This window comes from Calonectris borealis, chromosome Z (assembly GCF_964195595.1).
Source record: "Calonectris borealis chromosome Z, bCalBor7.hap1.2, whole genome shotgun sequence".
NCBI lineage: Eukaryota > Metazoa > Chordata > Aves > Procellariiformes > Procellariidae > Calonectris > Calonectris borealis.
Window position 1 is genome coordinate 37,800,631 of NC_134352.1, and position 14,463 is coordinate 37,815,093.

A 14,463-nucleotide genomic window follows, 5' to 3' on the forward strand; every position below is an offset into this window, starting at 1 on the left:
TCATTTCCTAATTTTGGACATACAATAGGATTTTATCAGAAAGAAACTGTCCTAACAGCTATAAAAATGCATGTCATCAAAAAGACAGATTTTCTGCCAAAAAGCAGAAGGATTTCTCAATCAGAGTTTCCCACCCTGAAATTTTAGGCTGGTTTTCTTCTTTTTCTTTAATCCGTACTGTAAGAAAGATAGAAAATAAAATTTGGTAGGGTCTAATAACATGTTTTTCTCTGTATGTGTACATGTATACACACATGTGCGTATTTTAAATTTATTTAAAGCAATCTTTAATGGTCTGTCTTGAACTAAACCCATTTGAACTCAAACATGCCTTTAAAACACTCTTGCCTTTAGAATTTTGCAAAGCTGTGAGAAAGAATTAAATCAGCATAACCATAGGTTTTTTTCCTCTGCGACACTACAGATAAGGTCCAGCTGGTCTGTGCAAGAATGGAAGCAGCGCGTGGCCATAGAAAACCTTTAGAGCTCTAGGCGACAACCCAGGAGCAACATCCACTTTAAGTTAAAAATGAGGCTCCAGAAGGCAAAACATTTTAAAAATATTTAGAATGAATCATGAGTATGGGACAGATGAAAGATCTCTTTTATCTTCCCTTCAGAATGTGAACACAGGAGAAATTGTCTCAACCAAGTTTCTGTTGGTGAAGGCGACGCAAGTGCACATATAAAAACATTTGTAACTTCTTGAGAACTGAAACTGCTGGGGATCTCACAGCTTTAAAACAGAAAGCAGAAGTTAGCTTGATTTTAATCTTATTTACATTGATTTTATACAACAATGACTTCTCTATGTCTAGTAGAGGTCTTGATCAACGCTGTCAAAATTATCCTTTATGCCTATAATATATGTTGTTTCCAGCCATGTTCATAGTGAAACAAAACTCTTAAGAAGCTGCACTGAGAAGCTGAATGAACGAGCTTTATATGAAAAAGGAATATTTATCTAGATTATTTTTGAAATGTAGACATGATAGTTGAGTCAAAAAGAAACAGCAATAGTTAAAGAGTAGGACTGGGGGAGTCTTAGTCAGACACTGTACTGCAGTCAGCCCTCATTGGGGGTGGAAGTAGAAGCACTGAAGTATGTCCAGCAACCTTAACCACACATGAATAATGTCCTTTCCGACATGTCACGACCAGAGCACTTCTGATGCATGTGAGTGGTAAAGAAATAAGGCATCCTATATGCTAATTTTCAAAAGCTTGTTCTTTTGTTGTTAGTCTCTTCTTTTCTTTTTTTTTTTTAAATTTCTGAATGTGTAATGCAGCAAGCATAAAAAATTAAAATCAAACAGTTATTTGAACTGGAGTTATTTAAAAGGACCAGGTTTCTTCAGCCTATCCTGTGTAGCAAGACGAGGTGTTTTTGATGGGATGTTGAGCAAAAACCACTTTTCTGTATTTAGCATTTCTCAAGAGCAAACCTTGAAGGACCATGTGTGAGTGCTGTACTAATTATCTTCATGTTATAAAGGGGGAAAACCAAACTTTGAGACTGGAGACAACTACGTAACAGAAAAAGTTTGAAGGCAGGTGCGTTCAAAAGACTTCTGGTGGCTCCAGGTACCCAAATAGCACTCGTATCTGGGCTGGGGTGTTGGAGTCTGACTGACTCACCTGGAGAGCTGATGCTTGGTCCCTCTCCCTAGTCTGATTCATCTCTTACAAGCCATACAGCAGTGTAGAGCCCAGGTTGCCAAAGCAAAGTCTGTGTCTGACCTCTAAATGATGTGGTTGCACGGGTGGAAGGCATGGACCATGGAAACCAGAAATCCCACCAGGTTTTTATAAAAACACTGTCACCCTAGATCACCCTAGATTGTATTCAATTATTCTTCCATCTTGCAGTTTTTCAAAGAAATTAAAGGCAGCTCCATGGTGGTTGCTCTTTTTATCAATCTCACCAGCCAGACAAGAAAAGGTTCATAAAGAGATGCTGACGGATGAAGGAGATTGCGATTGCAAGATTACAGGTCAGAGAAATATTTATGCTCTATCAGCTGTCCTTAGACTCTATGTTAAAAAGGCAGTATTTCCACTGCATTTGTGAGATGTACTCTATTCTCACTGGGGACTGTACCTTTATTCAGACCACACTTCCAGCCCTTTTGAAATCCAGCTAGCAGAACATTTTGGTTACCTTTTCCCTCACTTTTTTTGGAAAATACCACTTTATTTTATCTTAATGAATTATTCTTCTCTCTACATGGGCTGCAGCAGTTACAGCCAAATGGCTATGGCTTTCCCAACTTAATTCATGCACCTTTTAAAGCTTGAAAAATAGATCAATAGCAAACTGAGAGAGGTGCTCCTAGTTGGCCTGTGGTGCTAAGAGGTTGCTGAGACCACTCATTGGGTATCTCAGGAGGATGCCAGGCAACTGATCAGCAGAGACAAGGGGACATCAGGATTTGGGTCGTCTCAAAGATATCTCCAGATTTCGTCAGAAAATGTGTTAAAAGAAACAGAAGACTTTTGCGGTGATTTTAATTGCATGGGGTCAGCATTTTTTACGACAGATTTCAGTCAACTTTGAGGCTAACCCTGTGTTAATATTTTTCAAAACTACAAGTGCCTCAGTTTATGACTGATAAAAGTCAGTCATATACAACTGTATATGCACCTTTTAAAGCTTGAAAAATAGATCAATAGCAAACTGAGAGAGGTGCTCCTGGTTGGCCTGTGGTGCTAAGAGGTTGTTGAGACCACTCATTGGGTATCTCAGGAGGATACCAGGCAACTGGTAATTGCCTTTTTCTAAATTTTCATTAGCTCATCTTGGCTCTTTCATATGTAAATGCTTAGAAGTCTGTGACGAGTGTTCGTTTGAACATAGTAGGAGTTCATCTGTGTTCATCTGTGTTCATCATCTGTGTACCTATATTGCTATAAGGCAGTGGTAGAGTCCATGCCTCTAGGGATAGCTGATTTACTTTTTATGACTTCCTACATCCACACACGCACACATGGACATTTGGAGTTCCCAGCATTGTCCTCTTGCTTCTGCTCTCTCTCTCTCTCTCTAGTCACAATGTATATATTCTTCATTTGTCCTATCTGTAAGTCTTGTAAGACGAATAAATGGGCTTTCATCTTTCTCAGTAGAGTAAATGTCAGTGAAAGGACAGCATGGGTTTTTGAACAACTGTGCACTACAATAATGCATACTGCAACTGTTACTTCTTTTGAACTTCTGTCTCCTTAGTAGCACCATGTACTGAATTAAACCCTCTAAGGAAAAGCATTTATTTTGTATTGAACACAATAAAGTACAGAAAAATGTTATGACAGGGCATCAAATCTATTTTTTATTGTACCAAATCAATAAATATCTCATTCAGAAGTTCTGCAAAACATGATAATATGAATGCACAAAATAAGCTTCTGATTTATTTTTTCTATTTGTTATTATTATTTATATAACACCATAGAGGTGTATGACATTTTAGGGATTTAGAAGGCAAATCCCCAGCCCTGTGGGTGTAACCAAACGCGACAAATAAAAATGTTGAGGTGTATGGACAGGAACAAGGTGAAAATATAAACTAAAAAGAAAAAAGGCAAGAGATCTTACCTAAGGAAACAGCATGTAAGAAAATATATCTGGTATGCATTGACACACATATAAAAATAGTACAATAAAAGACCATTGAGGTCACAAAGTTAAATAATTTGAGTTAAGAAATGCTCAAATTTAAGGTCACATGCAGAGTTTTAAGTCATCTGCTTGACTGCATCTGTCTTCTGAAATTACATGGCCCATAGGCCATCTTTTCCAGGAACCTTGACTCATGGCATGGACAGGGTAGGCTTGCTCTGGCAGTGAATCTGGTTGGGTAGAGATGAATTCTGCTGATGGGATTCCTGTGTTATTTTTAGCTGGACTGGACATTATTTGATGAATGAGGGTTTGCCTATGAAGGGGGTGCAATACCTTATATACACGTAGATGTTTAAAGGACAGTAATTCTGCACTGAGCCTCCTCCGTGGATACTCTCCGCTGCAGCTGAGAGTGCCTTTCTGTGTGCTAGCTTACCGTACTTTCAGAGAGGAAGGCCCTTCCTCCCATCTCCCTGTCCCCTTCCCTCCCTACTGGGAGGGTGGCTGTGGGTGCCTGCGCAGGGAGGTTGGGAGGACAGCCGATGCCCTGCCAGCCCGGGTTATACCTTACTGCACTGCACATTTTGATTGTAGACAGGCATTAAGAGAAAATGAAATACTGAAGAGTCGCTTATTTGATAACTGCCGACACCCTTATGAACTGAATGAAGTAGGGGTCTTGTGGAAAATTAGTTTGTGTTGATACAATTAGCGATCGCGTACTGTGGAGTGTATTATGGTTACACACGTGTCTTCAGTCCTGACTTTCAAGTTTTGAGAGCCTAATTTTGCAACTGTTGCACAGAACTTAGCCAGACTAAGGCAAGAAAACAAATATCTTTCTCACAAAATACCCCATGCCATATATCAAATCCTTGTTTCACTGCATGAGGTACTAGAATTCATCACTGAATGGCTTAAAATATTTTCTAACATAGGCAAAAAAAAATCTTTATTCTAGTATTTTGAGGGGAAAAGACAAGCTGTTTCTGATAAGGCTTAAATATGAAATTATGAAAGATTCAATTTTACGCAGGCAATGGAGCATGCAAAAAATCACTCAGAGGTCATGGTCTGATGAAGTTATACGCAAATGACATCAGTTGCCTTCTGGAAAGGTCATGAACCTCAGCTCTATATAGTGCTACGACTCTGTCTACAGCACGTGCCTTGTTCTATTTTTTGTTTATGTTCCTGTTTCCCAAAGGCTAAAAATATTCAGAGTTGATTTCAGGACTAGAAAGTGAGAAAGGGGAAAAGCTAAATAAGTGTTTAATATGATTTTCTTTTATTCAGATGTTCTTTCCTGTTTTAGAAATGTTCTTGGAAGCTATCCTTCTCAATTTAAGGGTCTACAAGAAAACTTGTGAACCATGAGATCAGCTGAACTGTTTCATCCCAGGAGCTCAAACTGAAGAGAGGCAATGTATACATCAGGTAAATATGAGTAACATGAAATCGATGGCTGATGACTGGTGGTTTATATAGAAGTCTTTGTTTACTTGAAAAAAACGAAATATCTGCATAATGAAAATCACTGCCTCCACAAAGGTGTTTAACTGATAGCCCAGTTGGTAGTCTTGGAGCAAACAGAGAGTGATGGGCACTGGGATCTACGTACACTGGACACTAAAAGCAATTGAGTTGAGTTTTACCTGAGGCACAGTATTTGAATAGCGTTACCAAGCTGCAACTATGCCTGTTCTGTATATCAGTTAAAAAGCACCTTCCTTTTGGACTGCCAGTCCAGTACCAGTAATTACTGCCATGTCTGGCCACACTTTCTCTCTTTTTGATTTACTTTCTTAACGGATGACAGTGCTAGATTACCTAATATGGAGTTAGCTGTAGAATGCCAAAAATAGTGGATTAATTAGACCCTGGGGTCTAAAATTACTTTTTGAATCCACGCTTCAGTCAATCTGAGATGGCAGTATATAACATTTAGTTATGCAAATATTTGTTAATTTAGAAAAAGCAAACATCAATGAAGAAAGGTCAGCTGCTGTGACGAGGAGGACTCCCTGAATGTCGTTCTGACCTCACCATACGTGTTGCTCAGTCACAGTAACAGGCAATAACAGAAAACTGCCTTCTCAATGCACCACACATTCCTTAACTAAGCTCTGGTGTGAGAAAAAGATTGCCTTGAAAATGCCAGTGAGGCAGAGAGCTGTATGACACAACAATGCAATTCACTGCAGTAAATCTCTGTCTGCTGCTGTTTTATCTTTAAAATCTGGCAGCTAAGATAAAGAAGTAGTTTGCACAAAAAAGAACATAAAAAGCCATAGGATGGTCCAAACTTCCCTAACAGCAGTGGAACAACTTCTACAGTCCTTACCTCATACGGTCAGAGAGGTGTGGTTGAGTATGTAGTTACACAGAGCTGCAGGCGTTTACTCAAATGATAAAGTAGAACATGGAGCTCATGGTATTGTCATTTTTCTGCACAGACTATTTATCCAGTTATGGAATCATAGAATCATAGAATCATTAAGGTTGGAAAAGACCTCTAAGATCATCGAGTCCAACCATCAACCCAACACTACCATGCCCACTAAACCATGTCCCTAAGCACCTCATCTACACATCTTTTAAATACCTCCAGGGATGTTGACTCAACCACTTGCATGGGCAGCCTGTTCCAGGACCTGACCACTCTTTCAGTAAAGAAATTTTTCCTAATGTCCAATCTAAACCTCCCTTGGTGCAACTTGAGGCCATTTCCTCTCTTACCGCTGGTTACTTGGGAGAAGAGACCAACACTCACCTCGCTACAACCTCCTTTCAGGTAGTTGTAGAGCGCGATGAGGTCTCCCCTCAGCCTCCTCTTCTCCAGGCTAAACAACCCCAGTTCCCTCAGCCGCTCCTCATAAGGCTTGTGCTCCAGACCCTTCACCAGCTTCGTTGCCCTTCTCTGGACACGCTCCAGCACCTCAATGTCCTTCTTGTAGTGAGGGGCCCAAAACTGAACACAGGATTCGAGGTGTGGCCTCACCACTGCTGAGTACGGGGGCACGATCACTACCCTACTCCTGCTGGCCACACTATTTCTGATACAGGCCAGGATGCCATTGGCCTTCTTGGCCACCTGGGCACACTGCCGGCTCATGTTCAGCCGGCTGTCAACCAGCACCCCCAGGTCCTTTTCCTCTGGGCAGCTTTCCAGCCACTCTTCCCCAAGCCTGTAGCGTTGCATGGGGTTATTCATTTATGCCTGAATACAAAGTGTACTTAATAAAACTGGGAGTGAAATGAAACTGGAAGGCATTGCAGGTTGGAAAGCAGTATTAGAATTCAAAATGGAAAACAAATTGGAGAAATGTTCAGCACAATTAACCCCAAATCAACAGGAACAAATACAAGTAACAACACGTAGGAAGGAGTATCAATGGCACATATGGGGGAGAAGAGTCAGCTGGAGATAACAGTTGTTCTGAACGTGATCCAGAGGTTATATTTTATAACAAGCTCAATGCGAATTAACAGTATCATGATACTTCAAAACACCGCAACCATTGTACTGGAATTTATGAGGAGGAGAACAGCCAGGGAGGCATGTGAAATCCTCCTTCTGCTCTAATACTTCTGCAGCATTACTGAAGCTGTGGCTGGAGTGCTATCATCAGTTGTGGGCACGTGCACTTCCAGAAACATGTAGGGAAACTGTCTAGAGCAGAGAGGTTCAGAGATAGGCCAGTCCTGTCCACACAACTGGTGAGAGGTCCATACCCTGTGGAGCTGTTAACGTGAAGAGGAGAAGACTGAACAGAGGACACAATGTTGATCTTTATGTAACAGAGGGCTACGGGAAAAGGAAAGAAATAATCTGTTCTTTCTGTCTCTGAAGAGTAGCTAGGACAAGAAATAATATGCTTAAGCTGCAACCAAAGATGTCCAGGATAGAAATGAGGAAAATAATTCTGATAAGGAGGGCAGTGAGTAACTGGAATAAATAGTGTGGGCAGGTTGTGTAATCACTGTCTGTGAAAGTCTTCAGAATCAAGTCTCTGGCATACACCTCATACGATCCTGTGTTGGGAAAGAAGCCTGACACGGAAGTCCTCTCACTGTTCCTTCCAGGTCTAGTTTGCTACAAGTCTGTACACGGGAATGTATTAAATTTCACTTCTACAGTGAATTTGAGATTAATAGAGATCCATGTTAGTTTGCTTTATGTTTCCAGCAGGAGGCTTGTGGCACTGTGGGAACTCCTAGCCCCAGCCGTAGGCAAATGTTACCAATCCTTAGTTGTTTTCTGATTGCACATGGGGTAAACTTTTGGCCTTCCTGGGTTCAGAAGTCCAAATCAAAACCTTGTTTCACTAAAAAGGTATAACCTAGAAAACACTCTCAGAATGGTATTTTGGTAACTGTTATTCAGGAAGTTATAAATTGGATAAAATAATCTGGAAAGATCTCTACCAATGTATAGTGGTAACGTCACTTTTTGCAGATTTCTTCCATTACCATCATATCTTCCAGCAACAGTTGTTCTGATGTCCTTAGCTGAATCTCTGTAAAGAAAGATGAAGCTGTACTTGTACATTATTGATAGTATCAGCTGATGCTTTCAGTTTGCCTTAGTTTATTCATTAAGATGTTTCATATAAAAAGAAATTAAAGGCCAAGGCTACAGGCAATGGACTTTGATGGTCAATTTTCATTAAAAGGTACTATACTAGGATATTTTTAAAACTATAGAGAAAAAGGAGGGGGCTTAAGGGCCTGACTAATCAGTTTAAAGTAATACTGGGAGGATCCACAGGTAAATTCACTGAGAAAGATTTCAAGGGTAATGTTGTACTGTGTGGCTCTTTGGCTCTAGAGTCAGACTGTTTCTTGTGGGTTTGCCTTCCTCAGCAAGCTAGCACAGCCTTTTCTGGCTGCTTTCACAGCCAGAATTTTTGACTGCCTGATCACTGTGATATCACTGACATTTTTTGCATCAGTTCCTTCCCAATTACTCAGTTTAGTAGTACAAAGATAACAGTTTATGCATGGCTTGTTTGGCCAACATGGATTTAAATGTGAATTCTACCCAGAGTTTCAATAATATGTTCATGATTATATGAACCAGCTTACTTTAGAAAGGAATAACACGATTATTTTGTTACCTAACGACATTCACTTCTTGGCCATTCTGGAGACACCAGTGATGCCTGATGTGATAAAAAGTGAAACACTTAGACACCTGCCCATTGACAGTCATACTGAAAACACCCCTCATTTCACACAAACCATTGATAAGTCAGTAGAAGACAACAATTTGATGCTGAATGAGGTTGAAGATTGCATGGTGATGCTCTGGTGACCCATTTGTTATGAATTCATGAGGCATTTAGTTTCCCCAAATCTCACCCACACCTCACATATTTACCTCATCTGTTACGTACAAGAGTGAATTCCATTGTCTGCAAAGTGCCTAAACTGAGATAATGCATGGCTCAATCTTTTGAGGTAAAATGCCTGGGTGAAAAGATGTATCTATAGGGACACAATTCGGGGTGACAGAATGAGTGTGTAATGCTTGGAGGTAGCTTACTTGAGCAAAATAGTCTTTGATGTGTTAGGATGCAAATTTACACTGTACAGTTCATACTCTGCCTGAAGACTCCATGTTAATCCACAACACACAGAAAGAGTGTTCACTTAATTTCAGACATCTTTCATCATCTAAATGGTATACATATTTAGTATAGGTCAGTTATCTAGAATCCAACAAAGGAGAAAGACAATGCTGAGAGATGATTAATTATATAGCAAGGTAAGTGTCTAATGTAAGTGGAACAAGTCATCTTCTGCATATCTCACTCTTTCTCTCTTTAGACTGTGGAGACAGTTTAGGCTAGATGTCTAACTCCTGAAGTTATGTGAGTGGGATACCACCTAAGAGCTGTGATTTCTTCTTCATTGCAGCTGGCTGAATGAAAGCCTAACTGAAGGTTTACGTGTGGAGCCATCTGAGTTATAGGATTAGCAACAAAAGATGCAAACTGTTTTCTTGCTCTTGGAATAACATACTGCAGATAAATATTTGCTCTGATAAAATAAATGAAGTTCCTAACAATACAGAAGTTATTTTTTCAAATAACCAAGAGATTTCTCCTTAATTGTTGTTAGAGGAGGACTGTAATTAAGGTGACAAGACTGTAGCTTACTTGAATTAATGAGCTCAACTGATGTTAGAATTTCTTTCAGTGAAGTGTGGGAACATTCACCAATAATTAAATAAAACTGCATCTTCTGTTGACTACATGCATTCTTATAAATGACTAGGGACATTTACATATATAAAGTTAAGTGTTATCACACTATCAATTTATCTATAAAGTAAGCATAGATATTAAATATTGTACAATGTATTTTCCTTAATATTCATATAGTTGTGAAGGCAAGCATGCAAGCTCTTTTTTAAAAAAGAAACTTACTAATCTCTTCAACGCCCAAACTACTTTGTGTTGTCTAAAAACAAAAGACTAACTCCTGCTTTGGGCTACATTTTTTGCAATTCAAATGAAGGTCAATGTAATTATATGTAAAGTCAGATGGGTTTTATGAGTTTATTTTGACACCGTATCTGCTGTCTTGATGTCTTAACTGCAAGGTGTGTCAACAACAAATGCAGGTTCAGAAGATTTTGCAAGTATCAGCATGGCAAGCCTTTATTCTGTCTTCTTTTTTTCAATTGTTTACTTTTTAACATGAATAGGAAGATCAGTCAAGAATACTGTCTTCCAAAATATTTGGAGAGAAAGATATCAGTATATTTGAATACCCTGTTAGTTAGAACAAATGATAATGAGTAAAAAACTTTGCTGTTAAACATCAGTAAGTGAACAACAACTGACGTCAAAAGACAGAAGAATTGATAAAGAGAAGGGAGAGGTACATCAAGCAACAAGGCAAGCAAATGTTGTGGATGTAGAGCTAGCTTTAGTCAAAACATCTTTGCAGAGATGCCTTAACTGAATGTACTGGTTTTGGCTGGGATAGACTTAGTTTTCTTCACAGTAGCTAGAATGGGGCTGTGTTTTGGGTTTGTGCTGGAAACAGTGTTGATAACGCAGGGATGTTTTCGTTACTGCTGAGCAGTGCTTACACAGAGTCAAGGCCTTTTCTGCTTCTCACCCCACCCCACCAGCGAGGAGGCTGGGGGTGCACAAGAAGTTGGGAGGGGACACAGCTGGGACAGCTGACCCCAACTGACCAAAGGGGTATTCCATACCATATGACGTCATGCTCAGCAATAAAACTAGGGGGGAGGTTGGTGGTGGGGGGCCGCTGCTCGGGGACTGGCTGGGCATTGGTCGGTTGGTGGTGAGCAACTGTTTTTATTTGCATCACTTGCTTTTCTTGGGTTTTATTTCTTTCTCTTTGTTATTTTCCTTCTCATTACACTTTTTTTTTCCTTCATTATTTTAATTATTATTGTTTTCATTATTATTTTATTTTATTTCAATTATTAAACTGTTTTTATGTCAACCGATGAGTTTTCTCACTTCTACCCTTCCGATCCTCTTCCCTCATCCCCCTGAGGGAGGAGTGAGCGAGAGGCTGTGTGGCACTTAGTTGCCAGTTGGGGCTAAACCAGGACACTGAGTATTGCTATTTCTGGTTTACAGGGCAAGATTCCTATTCAAAGTATCATCATACACAGCACGGTAGCCAAGGCCATTTCAAATAATCAGCAGAGGGGCAGGTGAGTGGTAAGCTCTAAAGCAGCATTGTAAAGTGCTCCTGTGGGATCTCGGTGAGTTCGTAGCAAATACTTGCATATATTATCCATAAAGGAGAACTGGGTAAAGAGTCAAAATATCCTCGATTCTCAATTCCCAAACGTGACCTCACTTCCAGTTTCACCTCCTGATTTACAACTCCTTTTACGATTCTCACTTCTGTAAGTTTATTTTTGTTCAGTTCATCCCTCTACTGTTACATGCCACAGCTCCCACTGAGGTTATTACTCTTATTTTGGGAACCACTGCTTTTGATGCAATGTCTTAACTAGCATTTCACACTTTTTAAAAATGAATGTGGTATCCAAACTAGCACCTAGAAGGCCGCTTTTACAGATACAAGACAATTGTTGTTTCTTAGAGCTTATATTAGTCCACTGCTACCTGTGCTCCATAAATTATTTATCTCCTCTGTAAGCATAAAGCATGCTCTGCTGTGTCCATTAGGACACAGCCTTTTATGTAACATCCCTTCAGGGAGATACGGTGATGGCTGCTATGCTGAAAAAGACCTGAAGCAGGCACTAAAAATACACCAATTGTAAGGGTTATTTCTTTTTTCAGCTGGCTTGAAAGGTACTTCCACAATCAGATGTTTGTAACAGTTTCTTACATACCATAGCATTTTATCATGCTATCATCACTGAAGTACCACTTAATGGGCTTCATGGAGTCTCCATCTTTCTTCACTGTCAGTGGGAAAGCACCTGGTTGAAGTAATTTTTTTTGGTTCCTTTATATAATTTGCTTTGGTGGGGAGCATAAGCTAGTAGTCGAACAGGGAACATCATACTGAGGTTTCTGTGGAAAAACTTAGATATATGACTGGCAGCATTTTTGCCCAGTTACAGCATATTGTAATAACTTGTAATATTGCTATAAAGTATGACCACTGCAAATACATTTACTTAATGTATGTTTTACCACTCTAGGCTGGTCAAAAGGTAAATTAATTGGCTATCAAGAGGCTGTATTCAGAGCTTCATAATGTAGGACATAATGTCTGGAAAACCGTGAGTAATCCTTTTAAAATAAATGCTTCCTAGCACATGATATTTCAATACTGAGCAAAATTTAGTGGGGTAGGCCCTTAGTAAGCACTAGCAGGAGTAAGATGTTATATTGAATATCAGTAAGGAAGTCCCCACTCATCTTAAAAGTCCATTGAAAGCCCTCCCTTCCTTTTCCTCCTCCATCTCTCTGCATTTTTCTGAGCAGCGTCACAGAGGCAGATTTTTCCTCTGTGTCCTGCATATCCATTTGATGTCATTTAAATCATGTCAAATCCTTTGATTTTCAGGATGGTTACAGAATTTGTTACTGCATTTGATGTCTTGCAGGAAAAACATTTCCTCTGATGCGTTAGAGGGATTGTCAGCGATCTCGGTAAGATGCTGTTTGCCTACATCCGTGGTGGAATGAGTGTTAGGTACCAGATTGTTTGGTCCCTTTCCTCCATTCTGGCAGGCCAGGTTCATGCACTGGGAGACAGCTCACATGCCAGGTTCACAGGGCTATGGCAATCAGCGCCATTTAAGTGGTGTCAGCTCAGTTCCTCACTTAGCACTAGATAAATACAGTATTAAAGGAGAGGCGAGTAGTGTGCAATCTCGCTATAAACAAGCCTCAACAGAGAAAACTGGCAGTACTCCACACCTCACTGCCTCCAGATTGTTCCTGGTGCTGTAGGGCTCAAGAGCATTTTTAAAAGTTTCTATTCTTTCCTCTTCTCTTCCCAGTTACGAGACTTCTGACATATTCTTCTCACTCCTTTTGCTTTTGGCTCTGCTGCTGACGACACACAGCGTGGAAAGCTCAGCTTGACCTGGCTAAATGTGTGTCTAGGGATTCCTTGATGGCACTGTCTTCTACCCTCCTGAAGTCCTGGTTCCTGGTATACTGTGCAGCGACATCAGCTTGGGCTCTGTGAAATGTCCCAGCGCACCAGTATTCTGTTGATAAGCCTGACAGTCTTTTTGTATACACAATAGCAGAAATCATGTTTGGTAAACCAGGCTGCTAAATAATCTATAAAAATTTAATTGCCCACATTAGCCTGAAGTTGATGTATCAGAACAATGATTTTGGATTCAGTTCCTGCTTTTTTTTTTAGGTTCTCTTCTTCAGCCACATGTCCAACAATGCAAAGCCTTTCTCATCCATGTTTTTAGGTATATGATATGGGATGTAGTCTGCTCTGAGTGCTAACACATAGCAGAAAATAAGGGTTTCCAATAACCTGGATGATAGTCCCTATGAAGTAGTACACCACAGTGGAGAACTACAATTTCATGTTGAATACATTGGAAAGGAAATACTTGGTTTCAGTTTTACAAATTGGCACACTTTTTTCCCTGAAAAAATAAAGAAAAAGGCATTTTTTTTCACAATTAATTACTCATTCTAAATAGAAATTTTTATTTCATGCTCTCTATACATTGTATTATATAATTTATGTTCCATATCTGGTCTATAATATGATTTTTGTAAGGCCTGTAGAGGAAGCTGTGCCTTATATTTCTCCTTGGGTACTTTGGAGTCAGTCTCATTTTTTCTAGGCTATTCTGTAGAATCTTTAGACTCTTGGGTTTGCATCTGTTTATATTGACCTCACCCAAATTATCTAAGGCATATTTGCACATAGATGCTTACGTATGAGCACACGATCTACTTTTTAGTTACATTTCTTGATTTTCATTTGCCAGGTGGAACACATCTTTGGAGATTTTGTTTTGTTGACATCAGAAAGGAAATTCACATTCCACATCAAGAGGAGTTTTTTTGAGAAAATGATCTACCAACCAAAGACTCAGTCACAAAGACGTTGTTGTAAACAAGTAGTCTAGTATGACTATGAACTTCCATGTATTTGGAGGAAAAATTGTAAGTCACATTTCTTCTGCCATAAATGGAGAGAAAATACTGTTCAGTGCTTGTTGAAGGCACGTGTGTGGTGGTGGGGGGGTGTGTGTGCTGGGAACGGCATTATATCCTAAATTGGTTGCCCAGGTGTAATGTGATGGGCACCATGCAAAAACTAGAAGAAATGTCCTGCTTCTTGTGCTGGAGTTCAGCGGGATCTCTGGCTAAAAAATTATA